Source organism: Falco cherrug, chromosome 4 (genome assembly GCF_023634085.1).
Source record: "Falco cherrug isolate bFalChe1 chromosome 4, bFalChe1.pri, whole genome shotgun sequence".
NCBI lineage: Eukaryota > Metazoa > Chordata > Aves > Falconiformes > Falconidae > Falco > Falco cherrug.
The window spans coordinates 83,583,822-83,601,111 of NC_073700.1; the positions used below are offsets into that span (position 1 = coordinate 83,583,822).

The window sequence follows — 17,290 nt, forward strand, 5'->3', positions numbered from 1 at the left end:
ACTTCAAGGTCTGCCATAGTGCAGTGGTTCATTACAACCATCAGCCTTACACCAGCATTTTATAGTGCTTTTCCATTACCCTGTCTTAGTAAATTCTGGGAAGTTCTCATGCTCTGCCCCTTCTTGTCCAGCTCACTTACAGGAGCTGCTTCTACTACGTGCCCCTTACGGATCACGAAGGAAGAAATTATTTCAGTTATTCCCTCATCTTATTGTGTGTGCTGGTGACATGAGGCCAGCTGTAATCAGGAAAGTACTGGGAGAGGACCCCAACCAGAGTCTCAGAAAGACCAAGAGCATGACTTCCACTGCTCTGTCCTTACCTGACTGTTCCTGCTCCATACTGGGCCAATTCATCCAGCTGGGAATGGAAGAAAAGGGGCTACAACAGGGAAATCGGTGTGTCAATGGGGGAGCAGAGGTTCATCTAGCATTGCAGACCCCCTCCTCACCCTATTGCTCCCAGTACACAACCCCAGTGGCAGCCAGCCTCAGCAAAGCAGTTGAACAGCCCTGTGGCTGGTTGGCTGAGATTTCTTGTCAGATGGTTTTCTTTACATAAATTGAATCTAGCTAAAGACTATTAGCTTCATATTGGTAGCTCTGTCTTTCAAAAGCTGCAAGAGCGGTCACTGAAATGGCTGGGAGTTTGCTACTGGGAGTTGTCAAGATCAGTTATCGTGGACTATTTTCTGATCTCAAGTGGTGCTCCTGTGCTGTAGAGTTCTGCTTAATGTAAGAGTGGTTTTATCGCTGCTGAATGAAGGCTGTTCCCAAGGCACTAGGCTACCCAACTTCACAAGTTTTAAAAAACTCTTCATGTGGTGTTAATTGGCTTAATTGTATTAAATACAGGATTATGTTTTACTAGCTAAGTGTGAGATGTAGGATTCATATTCATCCCTGAAGAAGCAATTCCTTGTGCTCACTGCTTACACAGCTTCTGCTTGTTTCATGGCACTCATGCTCGCTTCCTATGGGCTCAGATAATACATATCTGTTTATTAAGGCAATCGGGGCTATCACTGGGTGTATCTCATGTGACTGTCATTAAGACTTATGACACACATACTCAGAGTGACTTCAGCCAGTGTCTCAACTCCTTTTGTAAAACAAGACCAGGGAGCTCCTCCTCCTCCCTGGGGAGAGGATTATGACAGCGGATCTGTTATGGTCTGCACCCTGCTTGAGAGGGCTGGCAGAAACCGCTGGGAGAGGAGATGTGCAGCTTATGCACAGCATGCAGCAGCTTAGCTCCCTGAGGTGTAATTTTAAGCTCTTCTCAGATTTAGGAATAATGGTTATACTTGAGCCATTTTTCTCTGGCTTTCCATACTAACCATTAAGTGGAATGTTACGTAAGAGTAAGATGAAATGCTTCTTTGTCTTGGCATAGCATTACAGTCTCTGTTTCTTAACCCAGGTCTCTTTATTTTTATCTACATATATAAAGTTCAAATGTAAATTTCAAACAAAGTTGATGTTACTTTTTTCTTAGTTACTCTTCTTTTTTAGCTTGATTGTTGTATGATAGCAGACTTCAATGCTTCTGCAGCTTCCAACTGAATTGTTTGTTTGTAGCATGTTTTAATAATAAAATAAAATATTAAAATTAATATGAATATGAAATTATATGTAGATTAATATAAATATAAATGTAACAAAATTTCCAGAATTTCACTTTTAAGGATACTTTTGAAATAATATTACTTTCAGATAGATTACTCATTTCAAGGGCACACAGAGGCACGATGGTGTTTATGTTATGGCTTAAAAAGTGTTTTGAGAAGAAACTTTCATGGGTTTCTGTTTTTATTCTATTCTTTTGTGGTGGTGCAAGCTACAGATTCCCAAAAGCCTAAGAAAACAGTTAAGAACATACTATGCTAGCAAATACAGGTATTTCAATGCATTAATCATTTCACTCAGCAACTCCAGTAGCGTGTTGATACTTCTGTACTCAAGAGGCTGTGGTCAGTCCCTGGTGACCAAGGACTGTCTGAGGACTGGAACCACAGTCATTTAACAGGAAGTTTATACTGGTTCAGACTGTGCCTTGGAATATTGGGTAGCCTACTGGGGAAAAGGAAACCGCAGGGAAGGCATGAAAACAGCTCTGCATGCCCATTCCAACACATACCACTGCTTCAGTGACCCTACCAGTAGTTTCATAGTGGGCAGAGGTACCAGTGAATGTTACGTAGTGAAGAGTAGTACCTGGAGGTGATGGTACTACTCATCCAGGTTCATAAAGAGCATGGAAAGGGAGTAAAATACACAGTATTTGTTCAAAACACACAAAAAATTGGAATTTCACTACATAATCTCCTTAAATATGGTTGTGTTTGGACGTGGGGGTTTTTTTGCTGCAGTTCCTTTGCTCTTTTTGCTGTCTGTGCTGTGTTCTTTCAGAAGGTTTGTATGTATTTGAATTTTTTGCTGAAAGTGTTGCAGTATGAAACAGGATATTGGTGGTTTAGTTTGAGCAGAAAAATAAGGAGAAGAGAGTAGAAACTGTGTGGAATGAAACTGTGGGAAGCAGATTCCCTTCTTCACTCTACTGGTTTTGAATTTATTTTTTTTTTGAAAGTACAAGATATCATCTTGAAATTATTTTAACATGGAGTCCACTGTATTGCAGGGAGGAAGAAGTGCTTGTAATCCAATATGACAATAATAGGTGAACCGACAATCATTTACCATGAAATCGTTGCAGATCTGTTTCTTGTAAGGAGGTCAGTTTTGACAGTTATTTATGAACAGTAAATTGGAAACTGTTCATAGTGTAATACAATTATCTCCAATTGTTCATTTTATCTTAAACACCTTTCTTCTTTTCTTTTCGGCAAGTTCAGAGTAGGATCAGTAGTTCTTGAAAGGCTAGCTGCATTGATGCCTGCCTTTGAAGGTTTTGAGGGTTGGTTTTTTTCCCCCTTTGGAAACAACACTGTATATACATTACAGAAATTAGTCTTGGTTTCTTGAAACGTGTTTGTGTCTTTCTACCCTTTGTTAATATGATTCTCATTTAGAAACAGGAACTGTGAAATGTGCTGAGGAATAAATAGATCTCTTCTAAATAGACATTGTCAGGGAAGAGTAAAGGAAGTGAATTGTGCAAATTCTTAGAACCGAGTAACGTTTATTTCAGAAAAAGGCATACTTCTCAGATCAGAATGGCTTTTGCTTCACAAGTAAGTAAGTTTTTCTCTCTCCTTGTAATAATGGTAATGGGGAAATTTGTGATGGTGTTTTCTGCAGGTGGGAGGCTGCAGAAGGTAGCTGTCTGAGTGTATCCACCAGCTTGATGTCAAAATTGGGAAAGCCAGCAGAGTTTTAAGCCTGGGCGGGCACTGCATTGAAGCTTGTGTCATGTGAGTCTGCTTGGCATTATCAGATTAATCTCATTGCCATAGCAGTGTTTTGAACTTGGAAACATGTGGAACTCAACACACACATGGGGAAGATATGCCCTGTAAGGTCTCAGCAGAGGGCTTTATTTAAAGGACTGGAAAGTTCAGTGGGTAATTTTCCATCTAGTCTCCCTCTTTCATCTGAGGGAAGGATAATCAGCAGGTCCACACTGGAAGGGCCAAAGATATCTCTGAAGAGGGTTAATGTCACTCTGAGATCTTAGAAATGGAAGTGAGCACTAGTTTCTCTAGCTGCCATGCTCCGGAGTAATTCCATGTGGGCAACCATTTTACAGGAGCTAACCAAATTCTGAAGATCTTTTGTGTAGTTTGTACACAGGTGCTTTCTTAGGACATTTGAAATCTAGCAGATAACTGTGTATTGAGCTGCAGGATTTTCACTCAGTTCTGGAAGTCTGGGAGCTTTAGCCAGATTTCTGAGTGATTGGCAAGATTTTGTGTGTGTCTTCAGATGGTTGTGAAAGGCCATCTTTGGCCAAAAATTGTAAGCTGCTGTTTCAATGGGTTCGAATGGCAGAAGGAGCAAAGCTTATAAATTATTTTCCTCCCCCTGCCATTTACTGTAGTATTAAACTGTGTATCTGGATATGTGTGTTCTGCCCTTTGGCTAGCATACAGGAATCAAAAGCTGAATATCCTGTTGCCAGACATCATTTCCACTCAAAAGTTACACTTTTCAATAAGCTTAATTTCAGGTAGGTGGTGGCAAAAATTATGTCAGATGGTTCAAAAAAGGGGATTTCAAATGATCCCTAATGATTTTCTTGTTAACTGTTTGCTCTAATAGTTTGCCCCTGCCAACAGAAAGGGTGATCCCACTCAGTAGCATTGGTGAGATCTTCACCTTCTGCCACAATAACATGCTGTCAGTATAAATGTATTTGCACAAAATTGTATCATATATGGCTTACAGCCACATATATATGTATGTCATTGTTGACTAACAAAGAATCCTTGGTCTCCTTCTTCCAAGGAGTGCAGGATCTACAGTTGTTCAGCCTTGTGACCCTGAGTCATGCAGCTTTATGGCATTTGATTTCCATACCTTTTTAGAGGTGGGTGATAAATATAGTATGGCACTGTCTGAAGTCAGCCTCCTTGTAATTAGTGGTGAGATCTCAGCAACTTCATCCCAGTCTGCAACTAGTCTCCCCTCTATCAGAATGTCCTTTAAGATAAGGTGAAGCAAGCTGTATAAAATACGGTGCAAGCTGTGGAAATGGATGAATTAAGAAGATAGTGGAGAGTGACATTTGGTCGTTTCCCATTTTTTTAAGAAAGATCGTATACTAGTTTTCTATTGTCCCTGGCATGGAAGTTGAGCCATTCATTTTACCTGTATTCAAAAGGCATGTAAGAAGAAATCCTTGAGAAGCCCTATTGCATGTGTATTGACTATCAATTTTTCTTTTCTTTTTTTTTTTTTTGTGGCAGATGTAGGTGTGATCGGAAATGAAATGGAATTTTATGGGTGCATAAGTGAGCTCTTTCTGAAGGTAGAGCTAGTCAGTTTTTTACTTTGGGACTCTGAGTTGTGGAGAAAGTGAAAGGCAAAACACTGGGTATCACCTTTGCTCTGTGGTGTTTCATCAGGTGCATAGCTCTCAGTTGACAGTCTGGTACTCACATACTTGGAATGAGTGAAATCAATGACGTCTCCTTTGTTTGTATTTCCAGACCTCCTTTCCTTTGGGTAGACTGACTCCTGGTCATTCTCTCCATATTTATGCTATGTCCAGACCCTGTTATCCCTGTACTTTCTGCAGAGTGCTTCTGTCCACAACAATGAGTAACTAATGGTTGTGTAGATTTTGTGGTAGTTCTAGGAAATGGTGTTTTATGTTGGTGAATAAGGGGAAGTCAGCTTCATGTGGTAGATTGATCGCCTTCAGTTCCTAAGACATTGGATGAAACATGCTTTATGGGTATACTACCGTGGTCTCAGTGTTCATTTAATTAATTAAACTAAATTAACTAAAGAGAGTGCTGAGCCAAGGTTGGCTACAGGGAAATCTGTAACAGGGTAGACATTTCAGTTCAGTTATTCACTATCAGAACCCAACTAAGGGAAGAAAACCAAACACAAGCATATGTAAAATTAGTGTAAATAACCTCCTTAGCCAAATTAAATTCCTGGTTTTTAGCAGCATAACTCTAAGAAATACAAATGTGTATAGCAGAAGTGTAAAAAGCCATAGAAAGTGAAGCTGTACTTTCTGGTTGCAACAGAAATTATTTGCATATTGATCTTAATTCTTTTAATATGCTTCATTATAATATTTTCAGTAAACTAAAACTACTGAAAATCTCTTCCTGGTAGCTTTTGAAATACTTTGAGTGAAAAAGAGGAAAACCCAAAATTAGTCAGATTACTGCAGTCAAGAAGAATTTTTAAATTTCTGAGAAATAAAACAAATTATACTGAACAGAAGAATGTAGTAAGGGATAATGATGTTGCAACTAAAATGCTCTGCTGAAAATCTTAGGATCTGGCTTTCTGCAATGCATTGGTGAGAATGTGCCATGCTAGATTCCAGTTTGTCTCTTGTTAAAATGAGTGTCAATCACTGTTGTATGGTACCAAACTCTCTCAGTGCTTTGCCTTAAAATCAGCATTATATCCTTTCCATTGCAAACCTTAAATTAGTTGCACAACCTTCTTCTTCCAGTCCTTAATATGCAATGCCTGATTGCAATAATTCCGTTACATATTGAAAGCTATCTCAATGATCACAAAAAGTTCTGCTTGAAGTGCAGAAACTGAACACTTGCTTTCATGCTTCCTCCTGTATTGCAGAATTTTAATTTGTAATGACATTTTCAGCCAGCTTTAAAAGCTCAACAGGACTAAATGTGCTTCTTATTGCACTATGCTTTGTCCTCTTAGGTTTGATGAGAGGGAACTTCTACTCTGAATGATTAATGTGTTAAGTGGGGGGGTGGGGGTTTCAGTATGACTAGAGTTTATTTAAATGATTAGGCTGAGATTCTCAAAGGACCCAAAGAGTTTCTCCAAGAGCAATTTTGAGAACTTCATTCCATTCAAGCAGTCAGCCTAGTGTGCATGTTCCAGGCCTATTCTTCAGATTTCTAAAACTTGCGTTTGAAATTTGAGAAGAGTTCCCACTGATATTTTTAGATTTCATAATAGGAAATTTAATTTCTGGAAAAGTTAGCTTGAGAAAGAATCTCTTACTTGAGATTGAAGAAATGTCCGCTGGCTTGACTGGCTTTCTGCATGTCAGGTGAGATGAAGAGAGAAACAACCAACCCACTAGTAAGAAATGGACCTACTGAAATGCAGAAAACCAAAAATGGGTAATAACTTTTGGATTTCCAGTTTTCTGAACTGTGCTTGCTAAGTGGCATCAGAATTGCGTAGAATTTTTCTATGGCTGTTGTTCCTTTTGGCATAATGGATGAATTTCTTAGAAGTGTTTCATGTCGTTAGTTTCTGGAACATTACAGAATGCAGAAACATTTTTCAGTATTTATTTAGAATAATAATAATGGAAAATATCTCCAGCTAATGTACTGAGAAAGTTGCCATCATCTCAATAATTCCTATAGTTTGCTTTTCCAATGCTGAAATATTAAAAAGACCAATGTTTGGCAGAGGGAGTAAAAATGTTGGTTTCTTTCCTATACTCACCATCGTAAGTCCATAACTCTACTTACTGGTTAAGGTGACTAAAGCTGTATTTAGAGTTTCGAGTTGAGCCACCATATGTCTGAACCAGACATACAAGTATGGTAATGACTTAAACTCACATAAAGCATAAAGAAAGAGTAGTAAGTTGGATAGAAACATGAAGATCATTCTGATTATGTCAATTACTATTTTTTGATTCCTTAAGATCTTACTAACCTGAAGTCGTACAGGAAAATATACTAATAGGAATGTTATTAATAAATACTTAAAGCAAAAAAGGTACTTTTCTTATTTCAATTAACATAATCCCAATTTAGCTTTGTTTTCATTATGTTTGGTATCCATATATATGTTGGTTGTTGGTGATGTTTTCCCTTCTCAGTGCTTTTTCTGTTCATTCTAGTTTTTGAGTTGACATGACAAACCAGCCTGCCTCCCTCTGGTGGTTGAAATCGTGTCTCTGCAGTCCGGAGAGAGCATCTCAGAGATCCCCTTATGGGGAGTACAAATAACGAATAATTTTTTTAAAGTTTAGCGTTACATCATTATCAAAAAAATAACAATACCTTTTCTTTCTGTTATACAGAGTGCAATGTTAGTGGTAAGTTGCTTTTGCTGTCTGAAATCTTGAATTTATGGCAGATATTTACAGCAAGTGTTTTTAAGGAAGGAAAGTAGATGGTCAAAGTAAACAGATATGGACGCAGTAGGATTGAAATCATTTACTGTGGTGAAAAGAGAAAAAATAAGAAAGGAGGAATTTAGGTAAGCAGTATACTAGTGATCATACTAAGTGTGTCACAGAATCACATGTAGACTTAGCTTGGAATTTTTTTCAGCTCAAGAACATTATTTGTTTTTAGAAGTAAATATTTAAAAGTTTGCCTTTCCCAAGACACCATTTTGCTGTAAAATGGAAGAGTTCTGCAATATTTAGATTACAGCTGTGAACTTGAGATATCTGTCTCCTTTTTTCAAGTAATTGCACCAAATCCCAAATGGCAGAAAATGAGAGACTTTTTGTGATTACTTACTGCAAATAATTACAGTTTGGATCTATACGCTATAAAACCACAACTGCCTTCACATGAATGAGGCAAAAATATAAGAAAGCATCCTGGAAGATTGGCATTTCCTTGCTTGTGAGTTCATAATGCTTTTTGTGTATTTTATATAATCTCTTTTACTGGAGTGCCTGCCTTATGTAATGTCTTAGTAATGGAAATGAGGCCATCTGCATGGTAATCAAGGTTGTTCCCTGAAAGACATCCTCTGTCTGCAGCAGAAAATAGATTAAATCAAGACCTTTAAAAGTTTCACAACCTTTTCATCAAGCTGAGAGTGATCTTCCTCAGAAACTCCTCTTTACTTTCCTTAGAGCAGCCCATCTTCCCTGCCTATTGATGTTGTTACCCATCCAGCTTCAAGCATGGACTGTTGCATAGTATTCCTATCAGCTGTATTGCCATTGTTTGTCCCTTTTCATATTCTGCCACTCTTAATTCAGTTCTGCAGTCTAATAAACTCTCCTTTCCTTTGCTTTGCATCATCATTGGGACTGTTTCTTTCCCTTTTATTTTCCCTGCCTGGTACCCAGAGTGTTTATGCATGCTGTCATCTGTTCTGCTGCTAAGTATCAGTAAATCAAAAGGTAGACTTCTGAAAAATGGCAAACCTGTGTCCTAGTATTATTTATTCATTTTATTTCAGTCACTATGCAAATTTACTAGGTGTTTTATGTGAGCAGAGAAAGACAGACTCCTCTGAGTATGCTGTAGTCCAAGGCAACACGGTACAAAGGGGAGCAAAATAGGAAAAAATACATAATACAAACAAATACATCTTTGCTAATAAATATCTGCAATTTTAATTTTGCGTACGATACAGTAGAGTTTTTTATTTCTGAGTTAACATAGTAAGTTTTGTGTTGTGTTGCCAATCTCTGACTGGCATCTCATTTACTCTCGTTAGAAAGATTCTTCAGAAGGTATGACCCTTCTGTTGGATTTTTCACCTCCTCTGTGGGAGATTTCAGTTCAGTTCTCCCTTTTTCTGTGCTTCAAAAATGGGATCAAAACCGTTTCTAGCCCCATGCTTATCAAAGATCAGGGCATTCCATAAATATTTATTAAAAAACATTGGAATAATAGAAGGTCTTTTGTGTATAGTATAGTAGAAAGGTTGTGAGCTCAGTAAGTTACGTGTGCACGCTCGTTCTTGCTATGCAGTAAAAAAAGAAGAAAAAAGAGAACCCTAAGTATTGTAGCATCTTGGGGAACACATACAGCTACAAAAATAAAAAGCCTAGGAACTGGAAAATATTTTCAATGCATTTTTGGGGTCAGCCATCTTTTTCTCTAAAATATGAAGTTGCCAACAGTTCTTTGAAAGATTTGCACTGTATCTTGCCTTCCAAGGCTTTGCTTCATTTGGAGCTAACACTGTCACCCCCCTGAAATAGCAAAGCTATTTGGGGATACTTGTTCAGCAAATATTCACCCAATGTCTAATTTGCCTAGAGCATGCTGCCCTATGATACTACCCACTGACATGCCCAAATGCTAGCTGTTTATCTTTGATATCCTCACTTGGAGGAAGAGCTTTTTTCCCCTCTCCTCTTTTTCTGTCATCCACTTGGGATTAGAATAGTGGTATCGCCACTGTTGGGAATTATTCAGCAGGTGTAAACTTGACATTGTCATCAACATGCCTACAGCATCCACAGGTGGAGAAGAGATGAAAGAAAAGTAAGTGAAAATCATATGTTCTGGATGTATTTGGTAGCACTTGCAGCAGCCTCATATTGTCTCTGGATGGGGAATGAGGCAAAGGCTATAGTAGGTCTCTAGCTCCTTCAGTCATTCTTAGCAAGCTGGGGGACTTTGTACTCTGTCTTAATGTATAATAATTAAAAGCAGATTTCTTTTCTCATGTGTATATAGTATCTTCCATTGTACCTGTTTTAAAAAGGGAGGTGAGAGGAATCTTGTATCATGCCTGCTCTTTGATTTTTCTTAGCATTTCAGGATATATTGCAAGAGTTATGTATGTATGCAAGTGCATGGACACAGATTTATATCACACATGCTTTCATTTTAATTAATTAATTTTAAGGCTTTAATGAAGTAACCAGCAGATAGTGATAAGCTGGCACTTGCTTATTTGGAGGCATGGTACCTACTTATTTCTGCAACTGCTAAGTGGTGCTGCCACCAAATAAAACCGTACGTGGCATCTTCAGTATGATCTCTCTGACAGTGGTACTGATCCATGCACAGAAGATACACAGCCAGCAGAATGTTGTTTTGCATTCTTCCCTGTCATTTCTTGTGTATGCCTGACATGGGCTGGGCACTTTATGGTCAAATTGGCTTAACCTGATACCATGTGTTAAAAGCATTATTAACACTGATATATTAACATTATTTAATAACATTGCTGGTACGTCATGGACTTTGGAACTGAGAAGAAAGTTACATAGAAATTCTACATTTTTAACTATATGTGCATTTAACTTTGTCCTGTTTTTACCTTGCCTGCAACAGTAGTATCTAAAATTTAGGATATTTGGATTCCCTATATCAAAAGGATTTTTCTAGAAAGTGAAAATATGCCCGTGTGCTGATGAGCATAGAGAATGTGTATGCAAGTGTTCTCCTAGCTGAAATATAAATAAAGTAACTCAGAAACCCAAATATAGCTCAGCTTGGATTTCTTGATAACAGATCATCCTTGGTTTGAGTTTAAAAGTGTTTCACATTCTGATGTGATTTACTGGGTACATTTGCCTTTATTCCTGTGACAGAAGTGGTTGGCCTGATATTTGCATGAACTCCGGCAGGCTCATAAGTGGAACTTTTGCTCATGTATTCAGTAGAGAAGAAACAGTGAACACTGTAACGTTTAAAAACTTCTTGGCTATAACAAATTAGATGGCATTTATGTTTGTGTTTGTTATGACTGACTCAAAAGCCTATTTGCAGCAAAGGAATCTGATTTTAGTAAATCAATATATAAAGCCTTTGATATTTTAAAAAACCCAGCTAGCTGTAACTTCAGTGTTGGTATTTCAAGGCCTCTCACTGATATTTTAGAAGTTTGTGGTTGTTTGAGCTTCCTTTCCAGGCCCTGGGGAAATAAGAAAATGGTAAATCAAAGCCCGGATCACTGTTTGCATTTATTTTACTTCTCATTATGACATGTATGCAAACATTTAAAAGAAATAAGGAAAAGGTATAATCATGATAAAATCCCTTTTATAGAACAAAGGGGAATACATTTCTAGTCTAATTTATTACACTTCTCCTTCATACTATAAACTCAATTGAGTGCCTCATTAGGTTTGACAGTTCACTTATACTTCTAATTCAGTGATAGTACTGCTTAAAATAATTACTGGCTCTTGAAGGATAATCCAAGAAAATAAATGGAAAGTATTTTTTCTGATCTGAAATGTGTCTTAATTTCTTGTGCTTTTCCTTTCCAAAGGAGGAAATTTTAAAAGTACAAATTGCAGTCGAGTACTTAACTGCCATAAAAAGTCATCGTGTTGCCTTTGGAAAGAATCTTCCATTTGCAGTTTCTGTCTTCTTTCTGCTTTACTTGCCTGTGACAACCAAAATCCAGAGTATGATTGAGGATGTACAATTAAACAAAACTATTTAATAACATTCAGTGAAATCTAAGTGACGCTTTTTTCAGCTTGGATGCATCCTTTAGCGTAATTGTTAGAGCGAGAAAAAAAATCTCTTATTTTAGATATTGGAAAAAAGTTTTATAACTGTCACCCTAAATCTGGATGCTTTAGTCCCCATATTAAACTGAGATGCTCTCAAGGCTATCTTTTTTCACTGCTGTACTCATGAGAGAGATTCTTCATCAAGCTTCTCAGCTGGCATGAAGAAGCTTTGCCTATTATATTGAAGTTAACAGAGGAATGACGTTATGCCAGTTGAGGACTGAGGTACAAGATTTTAGCCACCAGAGCTGGGATGGTAAAAGCATCCCACAGAAGGTAACCTAAACTTTCACAGTCTATTGATCATCTGACTTGTACTTCTGATGTTACTAGTTATTCTTAAAATTTCCTCTCACTCCTGCAGTCTGCTGTGCAGGTCTTGCCAGAAAGCGGCAAGATGCCTCTCCTCTGGGGATCGGACTCCAGATTAGGCCATTTTTCTGCAAGTTTGAACATTGAACAATTGCTGTAGTAGTTTTCATGCCACACTCCATCCTCTTTAGTCATGGTTATTCAAAACCACATCGCTCGCTTAATTTCCCAGCTTCCTCACAACAGACACATTGCTTCTCTATTAGCTCTTTACTTACACTGTGGCCTCACTGCTGCCATATCAGTATGCCAGGGCTGCTCTTGGATTACAGAGTGAGCAACACTTCTGTAATGCTGCTTCTCAGCGTGGAAAGCTCGGAATTTTTAATTCCTTTTTCTGTGCTCCATCTCTGGTCAGCCATTCATGTCTTATTGCCTGACCAGTCCTTTTCTTCTCCATCTCCTGCCAGTTACTTTGTGTCTCACCTGCCTACCAAAGTTTCACTCCTACCCTCTGTTCCTTATTCCTGCAACTTTCAGCCTCCTACAGTATTTATTTTTTTCAGTTTTTTTCCAAAATCTTTTCCATCTGTGTTCAAAGACACTGCTAGGGCTTTTCAGGTATTGGTGCTTTTCAAGTCCTGAATGAGATGGCACATAAATCTGGAGAATTCTTTAATTCCAGGTTTAAACTGGAGAGTAAATTTAAAGTATTATCTTTATTGGGGTGGGAGAGTATTTTCCACTCTTTCAACCATTTAGAGTTCTTTTCTGTAAATTCCTTAGTGTTCTGATTATATCGTGATTGACTGATGGCTAATCATGCGAAAAGGAAGGTTTTGAAGAGGCCAAATGGAGACAGGTTTTTTTTTACAGTAAAATGTGCAGAACTGTTCTGGTTTGTTTTCATTTTATGAAAAGCATATGAAAACTATGAAAAGTACTGTACCAGTTGAGAATAACTTTAGGTGGGCTCTGTCTTGCAGAAAAGAGTTCAAAAGTGTACCACTAGTATAAACAGTTCTCCCATTCTGTATTTTCTTTCACTTTCAGCTCTTCACTGAGTTGATGTCTGGGGTAAGGTGTGGCCATTTCTTGGCAGAATTATTTTCTAGATTTTACTTTGTTTGGTGTGTTTTCGGGAATATGCATTTATTGCCAATTACTGAAATTGCCGGTTGAAGGAGCTTGTCATCTGTCTCTTGCCACATGTTATTTCAATTTAGCATTTCAACTTTTGTAGTCCTCCTTGCTCACTTTGTAAACCTGAATTGCTTCTCCAGTAAGATGCTGCCTTGGATGACCAAGGCAGGAGGAAGAGCCTCACCGGCTTCATGCCTTGTTCCTGTCTCCAGCCTTCCTTACTATCCCAGCCCAACAGCGTAACCGAGAAATTCCTTTGGGAAAAGGTTAGCTTGAATCCCTGCAGCCACAGCAAATTCAGACAGTTCCTCTAATGTAAGAACCACATATGTACTGGAAGAGATGTTCTGGTAAGTGGGTTTACTAGAATTCTTCTTCACTGCTTCTCAGTAAAGAATGGCAACTGTTCCGCTGAGGGGAGTGTACCTTGTTTAAGTTCCTGTTTTTAAAGATGGCATAAATGTCTGCCAAGAAGGGTAACTGCCAACAGAAAAGAAGATTACCCATCTTGAGACACGATGGCAAGAAAGTGGGCTGGTTTATCTTCTGGTATTTTCCTTTAGCACTCGTGAGTTGGAAAATTTGTGTGTTCTAATACACTGGAAATGAAAACTAGTCGCAAGAAACAAAGCTTGAAATGCCATCTCTTAGTGGAAGACTCAGTTTTTCAGTGATTCCCATTTTAAGGAATGGTTTCAAAAAGTGAAGCCTCAGGATTAAAACAAGCTCTTTTACCTCTTTTTTATATGCGCTCCAGGCATCTAAATCTACTCAGCAAGCATGCCATTTTGCAAGTATCTTATTTTCTCTCCACAGAATGTCAGAAGCACTGCAGAAAGTGCCATCTATGGAATATAATTGATATGGACGCTCTTCTGACAACTATTGTTGTTGTTATGTTTCAAGATAAAAGCAATTGAGTATTTATAGGAAAAGTAAATGTATATGCCATTTGCAGTGTGTTGTAGCTGATAATTAAATATTTTTCTACTCAATTTTTGGCATGCTTCCTGGAATCACCAAGCTTTCAGTAACGTTTTTAGTTAGTATTCTGCAGCCTACTGTTCTATTCACCACAGCTGACGTGAGCTCAGAGAGTTTGTCTTTATTTAACCTTAGAGAAAAATCCCAGGCTTGCTCTGTAGTCGGCAGAGCTGTTGGGAAGGATCTGCTCCAGACCGCAGTGGGGAGAGGGTGGGCAGGGTCCCGCTCTGAATCATGCCTGCTACAGCCTCACTCCATTGGTGATACTGGAAATCCTGCAAAACAAGGCTCCTTAAAGTGAAGTTACCCTTTTTCAAGCTCTGATTAATATTTTCTTTCATGCTTCATCCTTTTCCTTCTTTGGCTAACATCTTGATGATGACTACTGTTGTTGAAGTCCTATATCCCACTGCTTCTTGTCATATTTGGAAGCTGGGGGCACTGATTAGACTTAGAAAAGTTCCTTTTCTACCTGAAAAATACATATATCTGTGTAGAGGGGGTGAAAAAACATACAAAGCCCTGATGAGAATAAACATTCTGGATTGCCTTTGCTCTTTTGAGACTGAAAATTGTGTTGGGGTGGCAGGGGTTGGGGAAGATGCTCCAGCTAAAAGTCAAAGCTTTTAAAGACACTGATTCTGATTCTCTGCTCCATTACACACTTTTCACACTGATGTAGCCCCACAGGGCTGCTTTGTCTCTTTCTTGTCAGCTGGTAACAAGTAAGGAGAATGTAAATGGCCTGTGGCATTAGTACTGCCTAACAGACAGTACCAAGCCCTTCAGTTTGGTGATTTTATAGTTACTTGATTAGAATAATTTTGTTGATGAGGTTGACTATTATCCAGCTAACATTCAGCTATTACAGTTTTAAGACAATAATTACCCCCAAAATTTAGTATAACTATGTCAGCAGTTATTAGTAGTATTGGCAGTAACCTCAATGTTAGTAATATCTATTCCAGGAAATACATGCTTGTCTTTATTTGTCAGTAAACATTGGCATTTAAATGACATGAAAGATTATGTATTGATTTCTATGGATTCAAGTATCTAGAACTACCCTAATGTTTATTTTCCCCCACATTAAGGAATGAGGTAAAGTTGAGCTTGATGGAGTAGATATTCCAGCGCTAGATATATTGTTTGAATGTGTGAAAATCCTTGAAAATGTGTATCTTATCAAATTGAGCCTGATTTCAGTTGTACATTGTCATACTAATTACTATACAACTAAACAGCTGTATAGTTGTACTAATAGTGGAAGAAAATTTCCATTGCTAGAAAAATATGAAGGCCTCCTTTCTCACAAAAGTGCTCTGAAAATGAAGAAGTGGGATGCTCGTCAGAGCTAGGATGTATAATCAGACTGAATCACCCTGCAGACCTGTGGGGGTTGATTGGCAGCCAGTATCTGCAAAATAAACTGCAGGGTTCAGTTTGCAACTACTATTGTGAACCAAACCCTGCAGGGTTCAGTTTGCAAACACTATTGCGAACCAGACCCTGCAGGGTTTGCCGAGCTCCGGTTACTATTATTGCTCCTAGTAAGGCTTATTACCCTGTCACAGAAGATGTAAGAAAATCCATCTCTCCACTTCAAACATGATAAGCCTTTGTCACCTACAATGCAATTAATGTTAAAAATAGAAAAGCACTGATGATAAGATTGTGACTTGCAGGGAATGAGCCATTGTCCAAGTACCAGAGACCTATCTGGAGGGCCAGTCAGCCTACACGGTTTGCTGTCAGTTTGCTGATTGCCATTTCTGTCTGAGTTTGATGAAATATTCATGTCTTTGCTCTGCTCTCTGCAAGAACTATTGATTTCTTGTATAAACGTGGCTATATTTAGTCTAGACAAATGGAATGTGGATTGCTGCTGAATAAATGGGATGAAAGGCTGGGGGTTTGCCTGTCCGTTTGTCTTGGTCTGTGGCAATTATTTATAATCAAGAGTAGTTTTTGTAAGTTGAAGGTTATTTTTTATAATTTAGTGATTAGTCTCAGAACAAAAATAAGCACTTAGACACAGTTTTTCTGTTGGGATAGCAGGTTAAGAAGGCAAATTATGGTCTGAGGTTTACAATCACAGTTGCTAGGATTTTTTTAAAAAAAAGACTCAGAAAATTGTATTTTTCCAGAATTTTGAGAAGAAAAGAGTTTGATCAGTGGAATAGATTTAGTGCCTCATCTCTCCATTTTAGAAAACATATTACTAGTAGATTTGATTCTATGGTTAGAATTCAGTTCTCTCCATTTGCTGCAGTTTCAACTTTTGCTGCTTCAATTTTACTGTTCCTGCTTGCTACAATATTTCTGTTTCATTTTGGTTTTCTCCGTGAAAACAAATACAGCTGTAGCAAAGCAAAAGGAGAAAATATGCTTAAAGTCTTGTTCCTTGGCAATTTCTGACAGCATGTTTGTTTTCAGTTAATAATCTTATTTTCCAATGAAGATAGTGGAGCACTAGGAACAGGAGTGCATGTGTTTGTGTTCCACTGTCCTCTCGTGGATGGAATCAGAACTGCTGAGCCCAAGCAGAGACCCTCAGCTGCTGTTTGTTTTCCTTTTCTAGAAATGCTACTTCCTAGGGTTTTGTTCTTTTGAAATAGATAAAGGTACACTATGTCTCCACTTAATGTGAAAATCTGAGCTTTACAAGTACTGTAGTGAAAATCATCAAATCTCTCTCTTCTGCTTCTTTCTAGACCTTTCAATTTAAATAAGGAGATAGAAAACCTCAGGATTCTTCAATAAATACTTTAAGGTTGGATTAACAACATAAACCATTGCTGCAACAAAGTAGAACATATCAAGATTTTAATTTTTTTGTGAGCCATATATAGTGTATTATGTATAATCCAGTTAAAGCATGGCGGTCACTTTTGGAAAAGCTGTACTAAAACTTTTCGGTTTGTGTGTCAAATAATTTCCCTGTAATTTTGTATGCGTTATTCCTATGTGTTTGCCAGGTACGTTTACATGCAGTAGCTAAGTAGCATTGCATAGCTGTTCATGTGT

At 38.1% G+C, this 17,290-nt stretch overlaps 1 protein-coding gene across 3 annotated transcripts in view; it reads left to right on the plus strand.

The window, feature by feature from the left end:
• HDAC9 (histone deacetylase 9) overlaps nucleotides 1-17,290 on the plus strand; it is a 485,060-nt gene that overhangs the window by 236,508 nt on the left and 231,262 nt on the right. The gene's annotated exons all lie outside the window — the stretch shown is intronic.